Below are 13,263 nucleotides of genomic sequence, written 5' to 3'. Positions count from 1 at the left end.
TTTACTGAGTCTGGGGAGAGACAGTAAGAATACTAAAGGGTGAGATCATTTTGGAGAATGATAAGGCTATGAAAGAAAGAAAACAGCGTGGTATGGTAGTGGGTTGGAACTGCTACTCTAAGCTGGGTGGGGAGGAGGTCTTCTTAAAGAGTTGCTATTTGAGCAAAGACGTGCAGGATGAAAAGGAGCAGGCTCACGCAGAGCAGGAGCGCTCAGGGCAGCAAGTGCAAAGGCCCTGAGGCAGGCACAGTAAGCTCAGTTCTGTCTGAGGAATGACAAAGAAGGCAGCATGACTGGAGTCCAGTGAGTGAGTGCATAGTTCTGAGGACGTTGGAGAGGTGGACAAGAGCCAGGAGAAGCCACTGAAGAGGTTAATCAGGAGGATATCAGTATCTTTGCATCCAAGGTGCCTAGCACGTAATACACTCACTAACTGTTGAATATTGGTCACAACACACCCGTGACCAATTGGTTCACATGAACGAGTCTCAGATCATTTTCAAATTAAAAACTTCATCACCATACCATGTGCCTCTGGGTTCTTACCAAAACCTACCAGTGCAGATGGAGTTGCTCAGTCATTTCTAGACTTTCCTCTCCCCTGTCCCATCTCATGCACCCTTCTTCAGTGACCCAGATTGTCTCCACCAGAGATCGTAACAGAGATGAAGGAGGCAAGCCTGGGCCAGTTAGAGAAAAGGCAGGTAGAAAACAGGTTTGGTCAGTTCCTCTCCCTTCTCTGACTCCAAGAAGGGTCCAGGTCCCTGGACAAGCGTAATGATGTGGCACAAAGTGGAAGAGGGAGGCTGAGCAGCAGGAGGGGCTCAGAGGGACGAGGTCCCTGAGTTGGAGCTGATGGAGTAGAGCTGCAGCTGCAGCAGTCCTAGCCCCTCACGGCGTGACAGACCAGATTGGGAGCACATCTGGAGTCCTAGCAGCAGACTGGGGCTACTGGGATGGCCTGAGCCATGACCATGACCAGCCAGTCGAGGGGAAGACCTAGCTGGTAAATCAGGAGGGAAGGGTAGACTTGCCTCTTAGCGATAGGAATTTACACAATAACAACCCTTTAGTTACAACAGTGAGACTATTTTGGGTCACGTGTCTATTTTTTGTTTATTTCCAACCTTTATTTTTGTGAAATATTACACATGAGGAAAAGCACATAAAACAAATATATAGTACAACGAATGATTATAAAGCAGACATCCATGTAATCATCACTGAGGTCATGAAATAGACCACTGCCAACACCCCCCCACCCCCAATCTCTTCCAGATTACAAACTCCTTTAGAAGCTACCAGCAGTCGGATTTTTATAATAATCACTTCCTTGCTTTTCTTTATAGTTTTATTGCCTATGAATCACACGGAAAGTCTTTTTTTTTTTTTTTTTTCCCACATGGAAAGTCTTAAATTGGAACTTTCTCATGTAAATCCTATGACTGAAGACCACAAAGGAGAGCCTCTTTAATGTGGATCCTCATCTTCTTGAGTAAATCTTGGCAGGTCCTGGGGAAATGGTGGTGGATTTGCGGTCTTCGGCATTTGGCAGAGAATGCTGTTTTGAGGCTTCTCTCCCTCAAAATGTTTAAGGCACCTGAAGAGCACTGTGAGGGGTGCAAAAATGCACCCCAAGCTGAGCCCGCCCCTGGGAGCTTACAATAGGGCCGAGAAAGCATGGATAAACATGACAGAACAGGGTGAGGGCCTGAAGAAATCCTCAGGTGAGGGCGCCTGGGTGGCTCAGTCGTTGGGCGTCTGCCTTCGGCTCAGGTCATGATCCTGGGGTCCTGGGATCGAGTCCCGCATCGGGCTCCCTGCTCAGTGGGGAGTCTGCTTCTCCCTCTGACCCTCCCCCCTCTCATGCTCTCTCCCTCTATCTCATTCTCTCTCTCAAATAAATAAATAAAATCTTTAAAAAAAAAAAAAAAGAAAACTGAAGTAAGACTAGATCCAAGGGCTCGAACAATGCCGGTGGGCCTTGGTTTGACTGTTTATTTCTCTCTGCTCTCTTTTTGCCCTCTGGTGCGGTCTTCTCAGGCAGTTTCTCTCCTTGCAGTGGGAAGATGGCCGCTGGCAGGGCCATGGTGACATCCAGCCCTCCGCAGAGAGATTCATCGACTGGACAGTTCTTACCAAAGTTCCAGAATTGAATCTCACTGGTTCTCATTGGGTCATATGCCCATCGCTGAAATGCTGCTATAATTCTCTGATCGGCTAAGCCTGGGTCACGTGTCTATCCCTGCACCTGGGGGTGGAGCCATTTCCTCTAGAGCCACAGGAATTGAGAATTGGGGGCAGGGGTTGCTGCAGGAATGGAAGTGGTGATACCAGAAGGAGGAATGGACGCCGGGCTGGTAGCCACAGGAGAAGGGGAGCTGGAGACCCATGGGCTGTTCCTGCTGTTAGTATGAGGCAGCCGCCAACGGAGGGGCAGTGGGGAGGAGGCCCTAGGGAGTCTGGGGTCTAGGCTGGCGGCAAGGGAAGGGGTAGACTGGGGTCTAGTAGTAACGCTCCTGTCTTTTGGGGCTGTGAAAAGGTTGGGGAGGACCATTTTGACAAAAACCTGACAAGAGAAAAGACAAATTGCTAAGTGAGTCCTTGTTCTCAGAATAAAGGCAGGAAAAGCCAAGCGGTTGGGTGGTGACACCCATCAAGATACTGCTGCTCATGGAAAGGGCAGGTATTGTCTGGGGACATTCATGGGATTGTGAGAGGGGATGAAAGAAAGGTCACTGCCAACTGGCCTTGCAGAGGGAGAAAACACAACCATTTTTCCTCAAGTTTAAAAAACCAAGCTGATGCATTTTACAATAGTCAAAAAGTTACAGTAGCCGAAAACAGCCTAAATTCCAATAGTAGATTGATTAGATTGTAATGCCCACACGATAGAATATGACCTTTAAAAACGATGTTTCATTTGAGATGGAAAAATATTCACAATGTAGTTTTGAAAGAGAAAAACAGTACAGTTTTTGTGCAATTAATGTGTATACACCTCTCTCCATCTCTGTATCTGGAAAGATGTACACCAAAATGTTAATATTTTGTATCAGTAGGGATAGGACCACAGCTGAAGCTTGTCTTCTGATTTCTCTATAATCACCTTCTGGGTAGTATGATCAATTAGAGCCAGCCCCTTGAGTCCAAGTCCCAACTCTGCCACTGCCTGGTTTGGCAACTTTGGGCAAGTTCCTTAACACTTCTGAGCCTCAGTTCATTCACCAATAAATGGTAACGGTTCTTAACTGATAGAGTAGTTGTGAGCATACATTAGCTACTATTACATGCAAAGCTGTTAGCAACATGCTTATAGTAAACACTCAAACATGTAGTTATTCTTCTTGTGCAGTTGAAAAACTCAGAAGAAAATATATCAGATATAGGAAATAGGTGTCTTTCTTGGCCAAATAGCTGTGGTAGTCATCAATAAATGAAGTATTATTAAGATAAGCGATTTTCCTGTAACACTGGGAAACATCTGAGACTAAGATTGAGAGTTCCTATTCTCCCAAAGCCTGCACACTAGCAGGGAAGACAGATGATAAACAGGTGCTGTGAGGATAGGGTGATCAGGAAGGCAGTGACATTTGAGGGCTGAGAGCCAACCAAAGGCTGCTGAAGAAGAGGAAGCCAGGGGAAACAGTGCGAGGCCTTGTAGCAGGGAGGAAGTCCCGGAACCAAAAGACTGCCGAAATGACTGGAGCGAGGGACAGTGTGGTGTAGGCAGATGAGAAGCGTGGCGGGCCACGAAGGACCCAATGCAGGCCTGGGAGGAGGGTGGTCTCAGGCAAGTCATTGCCCGCAAGCAAGTCAAAGCCTCCGTCTTTTTTTTTTTTTTTTAGCCTCCGTCTTTTTTTGCAAAATAGCGATGATAATACTTTGCCTCAGAAGGTTGAAAGGAACAAAAGCATTGTTAGTGGCAGCGCTTTGCAAATGACTGTAGCAAACACAACCGTCGGAGAAAGAGGTGCAAAGCTTAGCTCCGAACTAGCGAGCCGAGCCGGTCGGCGCGTGCGCGGTAACCGGCCAGAGCCGGGGCGGGGGATGAACTCGGGCCCCGCCTCCAACCGTTCCGCCTGGACTCGCCCCCGGGCCCCGCCCACTTCCGCGGGCACCCAACCCTGCGTCTCCTGCGTGCTGACGTCAGGCGCGTGCCCCTGTCCGGCAGCCGAGGAGACCCCGCGCAGTGCTGCCAACGCCCCGGCGGAGAAGCTGAGGTGAGTGCGGGGCCCGAGGCTCCCCGCGGGAGCGGCTCCCCCACGGTCCCGTCCCCGGCGCGCGGTCCCCGGCCTCTCCCCGTCCGTGGGGACACCCCGCCTCTGGGATCCCGGGAACCCTGGGAGTGCGGGGCGCGGGGAAGGGTGTCCGACTCGTCGCGCGGCGCCGTCCGGGGAGCGCGGGTCCGGGTTCTGTCGGGGAGCGGAGGGGAGAGGGTGGCCGCGGGGCAGGCGGGGGCGCTCGGCCGCCGAGAGGTGCGCGGCCCCGGCGCGGGGTGCCGACCTGAGGGCGCGGGCGGGGCCGGGCTGTCACCGGGAGCGGCGGAAGGAAGGGGTCACACCCATCCCGGCCGCCTGGGGCCCCCTCCCCCCGGCGCGGCCCCGCGGGCTCCGAGGACGGGTGGCGGGCCGGGGCACGGAGGGCCGGGGCCGCGGAGCCGCTCGCGGGTGGCTTGGGCTCCCGGGCCGGGTCTGTCCCCTGCGCTCCGGCTTGGACTTCCTGCTTCTCCGGGCGCCGCCGCGGACATTTTGCGGCGGGCGGGGGGGAGGGGAGCGGAATCGCTAGCGCGACGGGGAAGTGGCGGCCGGGGAGGGGGCGGCTCGCGGACTGCCCCGGGCTGTGCCTGCGACGCGCTTCCCTCCGCAGCCCCGCGGCCCGGCGCGCGGTCTGGCGGGCCGGGTCGCTGTTTCTCCAGGCTCCTTTATTCCGGCCTTAGATTGAGTTCCTAGCACCATTTCCGTTTGCTTCTCCAATTCTCCTTGCTTATTCAGCTGAAGCTTCCCTTTCAAGGAGTTACCTAACCACCTCTCGAAACTGTCGTTCTGCCGCTTGCTTAATTCCTCTTATAAGGGTGAAATTTTCTTTGTTCATTTGTTTTTTCCTCCCCTTTAAGTCCAAGAGAAATGCAGTGTGGAGGATTACGTCATCTCAATATAAGGGGTGAGAGTTTTAACTCCTACAAGTCAGGGACTCACCGAATGAAGACAGCGTTTTGCAGCCTCAGTTGGGCACTCAGTGGCACATCCTGCCTGCTTCCCAACGCATCGTGTTCGTAGACGATCCTTTGAAATCTTTTGGCTGTCTCAAAGGCATCTAAAAGCCAGGAAGGTTTAAAATCTCAAGATTAGCTTGTGCCAGGGATAAGACAGCATCTACAGCCGCTTGTGTAGGCAGTAACTTTAAAGATCCCGTTGCAGTCCAATGAAGTGATTTGTGAGAGCATTTCTTTGGTCAAAATGACTTTTTCAGACTGCTTAACTTCTCCCTTATGACTTAACTGATGCACGTACAGACCTAAGCTGGCTCACGTGCGCTTTTTGTGGCAAGGGTGTGGTGGAAAGAGAATCAGTTCATTTTAGGCCTTACCTTTGCTTGCTAGGTAATTTAATTTTGTGATTAAAAACGCCTTTCGGATTTTTAACCAAAAACACTTAAGTAACATTTTCAGACTTTTGGGATCACGGTATTTGTTCCCCAGAATATTACATACATCCCCAATTGTATATCCTTCATTGATTACAGGGTTATAGCACAGAAGAATGTTAGCATTGTAAAGCAAATGAGATCCCATTGTGTAATGGCATTGTAATAAGGGTAGTTCATGTTGGAACAAGTACTTTCTTATTGTTTCTCTTGTGTGTAGAGAGAACATTGCTTGTTAAGAAACACTTAAAAGAAGTGGTAGGTTTAAATCAACTTTTTGTGGTGTGTAAGGTGTTGTAGATGATTGGATAGGTATTGAGCTTGGATCTTCTGAAATACATCTGTCATAATGTGGTATTTTGTTTTAAAAACCCTCCCTGCTGCCTTATTTCTTGAGACTTCTACATTTAAGAAGTTTAAATATACATACGTCAATTTGCATCTTTCTTTTTAAAATGTAGCAGAATGGTTTAAATTTACAGTTTTTTTTTTTAAAGATTTTATTTATTTATTTGAGAGAGAGAGAGAATGAGAGAGAGAGAGCATGGGGGGGGGAGGGTCAGAGGGAGAAGCAGACTCCCCGCCGAGCAGGGAGCCCGATGTGGGACTCGATCCCAGGACTCCAGGATCATGACCTGAGCCGAAGGCAGTTGCTTAACCAACTGAGCCACCCAGGCGCCCAAATTTACAGTTTTTAAACTGAGGCAAGGAGATAAGAGATTGATAGTTAACTGAGTATTAAAAATGAGCTGTTTTCTAGTAATTTCTTCAAGACCCGGAAGGTATCACATTCTCTTAAAATGTTTTCTGATACTAACCAAAACCTGTATTCAGTTAAACTTAAGTTTTTTGTGAATCTAAGGCCCATGTTACAGCAGTGGAGGTCAGCGGGCTTAAATCAAACATCTGTAAAATTCTTAAAGCCCAACGAGACCAAATCTTGACATTTTCTGTAATTTCAAGATTGGTTTTCCTTTATTCAGATACTTTTCCTGCTTAGAAAAGCATTTGGTCTATTAGAAAAGCATTTCTAGTTATTTATTTATTTTTTAAGATTTTATTTATTTATTTGACACAGAGAGAGTGAGAGAGAGAGAGCATAAGCAGAGGGAGTGGCAGGCAGGCAGAGGGAGAGGCAGGCTCTGTGCTGAGCAAGGAGCCCGATGTGGGACTCGATCCCAGGACCCCGGGATCATGACCTGAGCCGAAGGCAGACGCTTAACGACTGAGCCACCCAGGCACCCGCATTTCTAGTTATTTTTAAGATGGTTACACTAATAAAATGTTTTGATTCAAGAGCTGTCACATTTGGAAAACTTTGAAGTACAATTTATTGTGCCTTTCTGGGAGTAGTATTTATAGGCATTTTTGGGAGTAAAAGTCAGATTGTCCTTTTATTTCTAGATACATTTTAGATGCATTTCTTTAGTGTTTTTAGGGTCTTTTTGAGAGGATAAGGAACACAGTGAGAAGCACTTCAGTCTATAAGGGTTAAGGAGGGATTACTATTTTGTTAACTTATGTCCCATGAATAGTTCCATGTATCCTCCTATATTAAAGGGCTTCATTCTAGGCTTTTATGATAATGCCTTATTCATTGTTCTCTTTCAGAACTATTAGTGTCCCCCACCAGAATGTAAGTGATATGAGGGCGGGACTTTGACCTGGCATGGTCACCCCTGTATCCCTAGCACCTAGAATAGTGCCAGATATATAGTAGGTCTCAAGAAATGTTTGTCAAATGAATGAATTTAATGATGTCTGAGGGTTATCGTTTTCTCTTTCTGCATATTCCATAGGCTTGTTTACTGTGTTTCCTGAGACTTGTGCTTGGTCAGTCACATCCGTATTCAGTCTCATTGAAGTGATGATTACTAATCTACTCTTGCTTGATCTTATCCATCTGTTTAGTCCAGTGTCTTCCATAGCTGTACTGTCTGGACTGTTCACCATCGCTTAGAAAGTTTTTTCTGATGACCAGTTCTTATTTAGACTTTAATGTTTGCTTCTTTCCTCTCTTTCTTTTGTTTGCTATAGCAGCTTATTTTTGCCACTTTTTCCACCTTGCTCAACAGTATCAAATTCCTGGTCATGTTATGCTTTGTCCCTTACCAGTTTCTACTTTTAGTTACTCATCCTGTCAGTCCAAAATATTTTTGTTAAAGCAGTTTTCATTACTTATTATTTCAGTTATGTCTGCTACTGCTTCTGTTATAATTCTTGGATGTTAAAACTCTTCTTCCCTAGTTGCCCCTGGGACATTGGTCTCAGAATGCTTATTGCATGAAGTTAAACCAGGTGTTTGTTGTTGTTGTTGTTGTTTTTAATTTTTTTAGGATTTTATTTTTAAGTAATCTCTACACCCAGTGTGGAGCTCGAACTTACAACCCCAAGATCAAGAGTTGCACGCTCTACTGATTGAGCCAGCCAGGCACCCCATGAAACCAGGTGTTTTCCTTCTTTAAAAAAATATTGTAGGGGCGCCTGGGTGGCTCAGTCGGTTAAGCGTCTGATTCTTGATTTTGGCTCAGATCATGATCTCAGGGTGGTGAGATTGAGCCACAAGTGGGGCTCCGCGGTCGGTGCTCAGTCTGCTTCAGATTCTCTCTCCCTCTCTCATGCATGCACGCTCTCTCTCTCAGATAAATAAAATAAAACATTACAAAAAATACTGTAGAGAAATATTTATCACATATTTAGCTATTATTAGCTGAAGTCCAAAATAGTTTCTAATATAGGAAAAAACTGTATATTGTTAAGTCCTGGGATTCACCAATAATTGGCCATCGGTCACCTCTGTTGCTCACTCAGCTCTTTAACTCGTGCATCATTTTCTCCAAAAGTAAGCCATTCTGATTTGCCATTTTATTTTATTTATTTATTTTTAAAGATTATTTATTTATTTATTTGACAGAGAAAGACACAGCGAGAGAGGGAATACAGGCAGGGGGAGTGGGAGAGGGAGAAGCAGGCTTCCTGCCGAGCAGGGAGCCTGACGCGGGGCTCGCTCCCAGGACCCTGGGATCATGACCTGAGCCGAAGGCAGCTGCTTAATGACTGAGCCACCCAGGCGCCCCGTGATTTGCCATTTTAATTCTGCTCTCTTGGGAGCTGTACTACTAGTATCATAATTAAAGGTGTAGATTCTGGAACCAGACTGCCTGAGTTCAAATCCTGCATTTACTCTCTATGTGCAGTCTAAGTAATGTCTTTATGACTCAGGTTTACCTTCTGTAAAACAGGGCCTGCAATAGTCCCTACCTCACAGTGTTGTTATGAGAATCAAATCAGTTAATCTATGTGAAGTATTTAAGACAATTCACTGGCACATGCTAAGTGCTCTATAGATGTGTGTTCTTGTTATTATTACAACCTCTCTCAGGCCCTCATGTTTGAGAAGCTGGGTTTCCCCCCCAAATCAAAATTAAAACAAATTTTTTTTCAAATAAAAATTTTAATAACCACCACTCCCCCAGATTAATCTCATGAAACCATAAAAATTATTAAATGAAGTGGAGATTGTTACCTGCTTTAAGTTTTTGTCTACTATCTTAATGAGTGTTACATAAACGAGGGTGTAAAGTCAAATACAGTGTGTGGACTCTGGACTGGCAGCGTAAGATCACCTTGGAGTTCCATCCCAGTCCCACTGAATCAGAATCTGCATTTTAACAAGACACCCACATGATTTTTATGCACATTAAAGTTTGAAGCATCCTCTTTAGACTACTAGAGTGATGTCTTAAGGAATTTCAGAAACAGCAGTTGGGTGCTTTATTTTTAGTTTTCCTCCTACTTAAGTATGAACTGGTTTCTTTTAGGCACTGTAGCAGTATGTATTGCAAGGATCCTAATCTGAAAGTGGGTGAAACCGGTTTGGCTTTTAAAGAAGTGAGTTATAGTGTCTTGCGTATTGTGTAGAATCGCCTCATGTCTGTGCTCACTATCAGGAATGCAAAGTTGTTAAAGTACTGTTTACCGCTTAGTACTAACTAATCTTAAGTTCTAGTTTAGAATATCAGTTACACTTTTGAACTCAAATGATGTTTATTGAAAACATTGTTATGAAGGATAATTCCTGTAATTGTTGGTTATGAAAACAGGTGAACTACAAAGCTGGCATTTAGCTGGTGAAATATAACAAATCTTTTCTGTTTTCTTTCCTGAAATAAACCATATTTCTAATCTCAAGGGAAAATATTGATAACTAAAATCTAGTCTTACTTAGCTACCATTCTTTTTTTAAAGGACTAGATTGAATTTTTTTCTAATAACTTTTCCTTGAACTGTTTGGTGTAGGAGAAATCCACTGGTACTATCCTTGTGCAGTATATGCTTTAGAGTAGTGTTTCCTAATCCTTTTCAAATCAAGGCAGATGTAGAAAAGTATTCATATGCCACACTGAAGTGAATGGATGAGACTCCTCTTGGCTGGCTAGACATGTTGCAGACCCCAGGAGAGCTGGGGGAGCAGTGTCTCAGGCACTCTTGTGTCTGTCCATTCTGTTTCAGGTGGCAGTATGAAGCCATCTAGTGTTGGATATTAAGGCACAGCCATCCTTTTCAGCTAAAAAGATTATGACTGCTGCTCCTTGTGGGAACAGAAGAGATTGAGAACAGAACAATGAAGAGAAAATGAAACCGGGGGGAGAGATGGAGGTAGAATACAAGGAGGCTGTTAATTCTTTTTTTTTTTTAATTTTTTTTTAATTTATTTATTCATGAAAGTCAGAGAGAGAGAGAGAGGCAGAGGCAGAGGGAGAGAAGCAGGCTCCCCACCTAGCAGGGAGCCCGATGCAGGACTCGATCCCAGGACCCTGGGATCATGACCTGAGCCGAAGGCAGACGCTTAACCATCTGAGCCACCCAGGCGCCCCGAGGCTGTTAATTCTTGTTAAGGAGTAGGAGAAGAAGATTCCTTATAGAAGAAAGCTTAAGTGAGGTTTCAGCCACAATGCATTTGTTTTGTTGATAGGCAGTTTAAGAGTATTTGTATATTTTGGTTTGCTTTGAAATCTGTTTAAAAGCCCATGAAGAGCTGGGGCGCCTGGGTGGCTCATTGGTTAAGTGTGTGCCTTCTGCTCAGGTCATGGTCCCAGCGTTCCAGGGAGCCTGCTTCTCCCTCTCCCCTTGCTTGTGCTCTCTCTCTTTCTGTTGCTCTCTAATAAATGAATAAAATCTTAAAATAAATAAAATCTTAAAAATAAAAACAGATGAAGGGGCGCCTGCGTGGCTCAGTCGATAAGCGTCTGCCTTCGGCTCAGGTCATGATCCCACATCGGGCTCTCTGCTCAGCGGGAAGCCTGCTTTTCCCTCTCCCACTCCTCCTGCTTGTGTTCCCTCTCTCACTGTCTCTCTCTCTCTGTCAAATAAATAAATAAAATCTTTATAAAAAAAAAGCAGATGAAGAGAAATGAGAAGTAATTCAATAAAGTTTCTTAGCAAGTAATTGTTGGTATTTGTGGGATTTTCATTATACAACCTGTTTTTGTAGCGACTAGTACTTATTTCACTAGCTGAATGCTACTTGAGAGGAGCTTGATTTTAGAATCTTTTGAAGTGGAATTAAACCATCAATATATCACTCATTGATTCCCAGAAAACCATATTTTTATTATGGAATTTAAGATTAATGGGTTTTAAATAAGCTAGTAGATTTTATTTATTTTTAAAATATTTTTAGGGAGGGAGAGTGCAGCTGACCGTGGGGGGAGGGGCAGAGGCAGAGAGAGGGAATTTCAAGCAGAACCCATGCTGAGCATGGAGCCTGACGCAGGGCTCAGTCTCACCACCCTGAGATCTTGACCTAAACCAAAACCAACAGTCCAACGCTCAACCAACTGAGCCACCCAGGCACTTCAAACTATTAGATTTTAGAATGTAAATTTTCATTTATCAGTTAACTAGAGAAAAAAAATGAATAGTTCTGTGAATATTAGAGTGCTAGGGTTTAAGTCAATATCTAATGCCCGCATTTGTTTCAGAAAGTGTCCAAATAGAATAAGTAGTACAAAATATAAGCTGTGGAAATGTTTGAATTATTTTAGGTCATATTATTTATTTGCTCTGGTCACCACAGGGCCAAAGTGAGTGTTAGATCATTCTGAGGGTTCCTAAACCAGTAGAAATGGGGGTAGGGGATAATTTTAATTTTAAGAGTAATGCCTGTGTTTTTCTAGTGTGTTTCAGAATACCTGAGGGATGTTTCCAGGGGGCGTGGCATCAAGTTGGAAACTGTAGTTATTATATCTCCATCTTGGAAATTCCTAATCTACATAAGTTTATTAAAGGTTCAGAAAAGTTAGGAGTCTGTTTAATTCAGTGTTTCTTAAACTTGTTTGTTGGAGTCCTCCCTCCCCCTTTTTTTCCTGCTCCTTTTAAGTTTTGGGAAAATGAACTGGGAGGCATGGTGTCTGGTGGTTTATTAATCTCCATTAGATTCAAGGACTGTTGGTGTGGCCAAACAGTGCTTGCTATGTATGGATAGAAAAATGGGAACGATTTTCTCAAGTTCCTGAGGCACGTGAATGGTAGAGACAGAGACTTCAGCAGAGGCCATGGATGATCTGTTCTCGGTTTATTAAGCCCCACTCAAGAGGTGTTGCATAGAAATTGCTAATTTGCAATTTCTTGGGATTGAACCGAGTATGTTATTTATAAAACACATCTTTGGGGTCTCTGGGCAAGTAGCTCCATCTCAACTTAAAACTGGGGCAAGACATTGGAAGGGAGAAGCAGACCAATATTAGGAACTGGAGAAGTGATTGTCCAGTGGCTGCAAGTGAATCCTCTGAAATGGAGGTCACGATCTCCAGTTTCTTCTGTTCTTGGATCAGTGATCCTAGTTAGAGTATTTTACTGTTTTCCAATATTCTGAAAAGCTTGCAGTTATTTCAAAGCCAACATTTTAATGTTCTGATAGTCATAGAATTCATAACTGTTTTATTATTATTTTTAAAAAAGATTTTACTTATTTATTTGAGAGAGACAGACCGAGACAGAGAGCATGAGCAGGGGGAGGGGCAGAGAGAGGGAGAAGCAGACTCCCCGCCGAGCAGTAGCCGGATGTGGGGCTCGATCCCAGAACCCTGAGATCCTGATCCAAGCTGAAGACAGACGCCTAACCGACTGAGCCACCTAGGCACCCCCTGAAAGTCATAGAATTCATAATTGTTTTATTTGTGATTCAAAGAATTTCTATGATGTTTTTAAAAAATAATTGTTCATATATATGAGAAGTTAAGTTTTTTTAGGAGCTGGTACAGTAATCTATGAAGTCTTTGTATTTTACCATTTGACATTTCTTTTGCTTTCTCTGCCTTGTCACACATACTCCTCGTCCCTGCCTCTGAGAAAACTCCTACCTCGGATCCTATCTTTTAGATGAATGTTTTTTTTTCATGTTGCACCTATTACGTGGCAGTGAAGGTATATTCTCCTAAAAACTTGTCCATGGTTCTAGTTAAATCAGAGTCAGGAAAAATCATTTCACTTATACCAGAGATGGGAGAGAGGGGAAAGATATAACTAGATATAACTTTATATATCCAGGTCAGGTTTAGATACTTAGGTTGGGCTGTGGTATTTCTTTAAAAAAATTACTATTTTTCAGTAATT

The 13,263-nt window shown here is 44.5% G+C and overlaps 1 protein-coding gene across 2 annotated transcripts in view; it reads left to right on the top strand.

Annotated features, from left to right (window-relative positions):
- The first annotated feature begins 4,145 nt into the window (after window positions 1-4,145).
- CDC42 (cell division cycle 42) overlaps window positions 4,146-13,263 on the top strand; it is a 50,275-nt gene continuing 41,157 nt past the window's right edge. Inside the window, exon 1 of one of the 2 annotated variants that reach the window (XM_035019560.1) lies at window positions 4,146-4,223. The gene's annotated coding sequence lies outside the window, so the exon portion shown is untranslated. The remainder of the gene's footprint in view (window positions 4,224-13,263) is intronic. The other variant, XM_035019559.1, reaches the window with a different exon arrangement.

Source organism: Mirounga leonina, unplaced genomic scaffold (assembly GCF_011800145.1).
Source record: "Mirounga leonina isolate KUSES-001 unplaced genomic scaffold, KU_Mleo_1.0 Mir_173, whole genome shotgun sequence".
Lineage (NCBI taxonomy): Eukaryota > Metazoa > Chordata > Mammalia > Carnivora > Phocidae > Mirounga > Mirounga leonina.
Note: the sequence above shows the minus strand (reverse complement) of the source record. Positions and strands in the feature narration are given on the sequence as shown.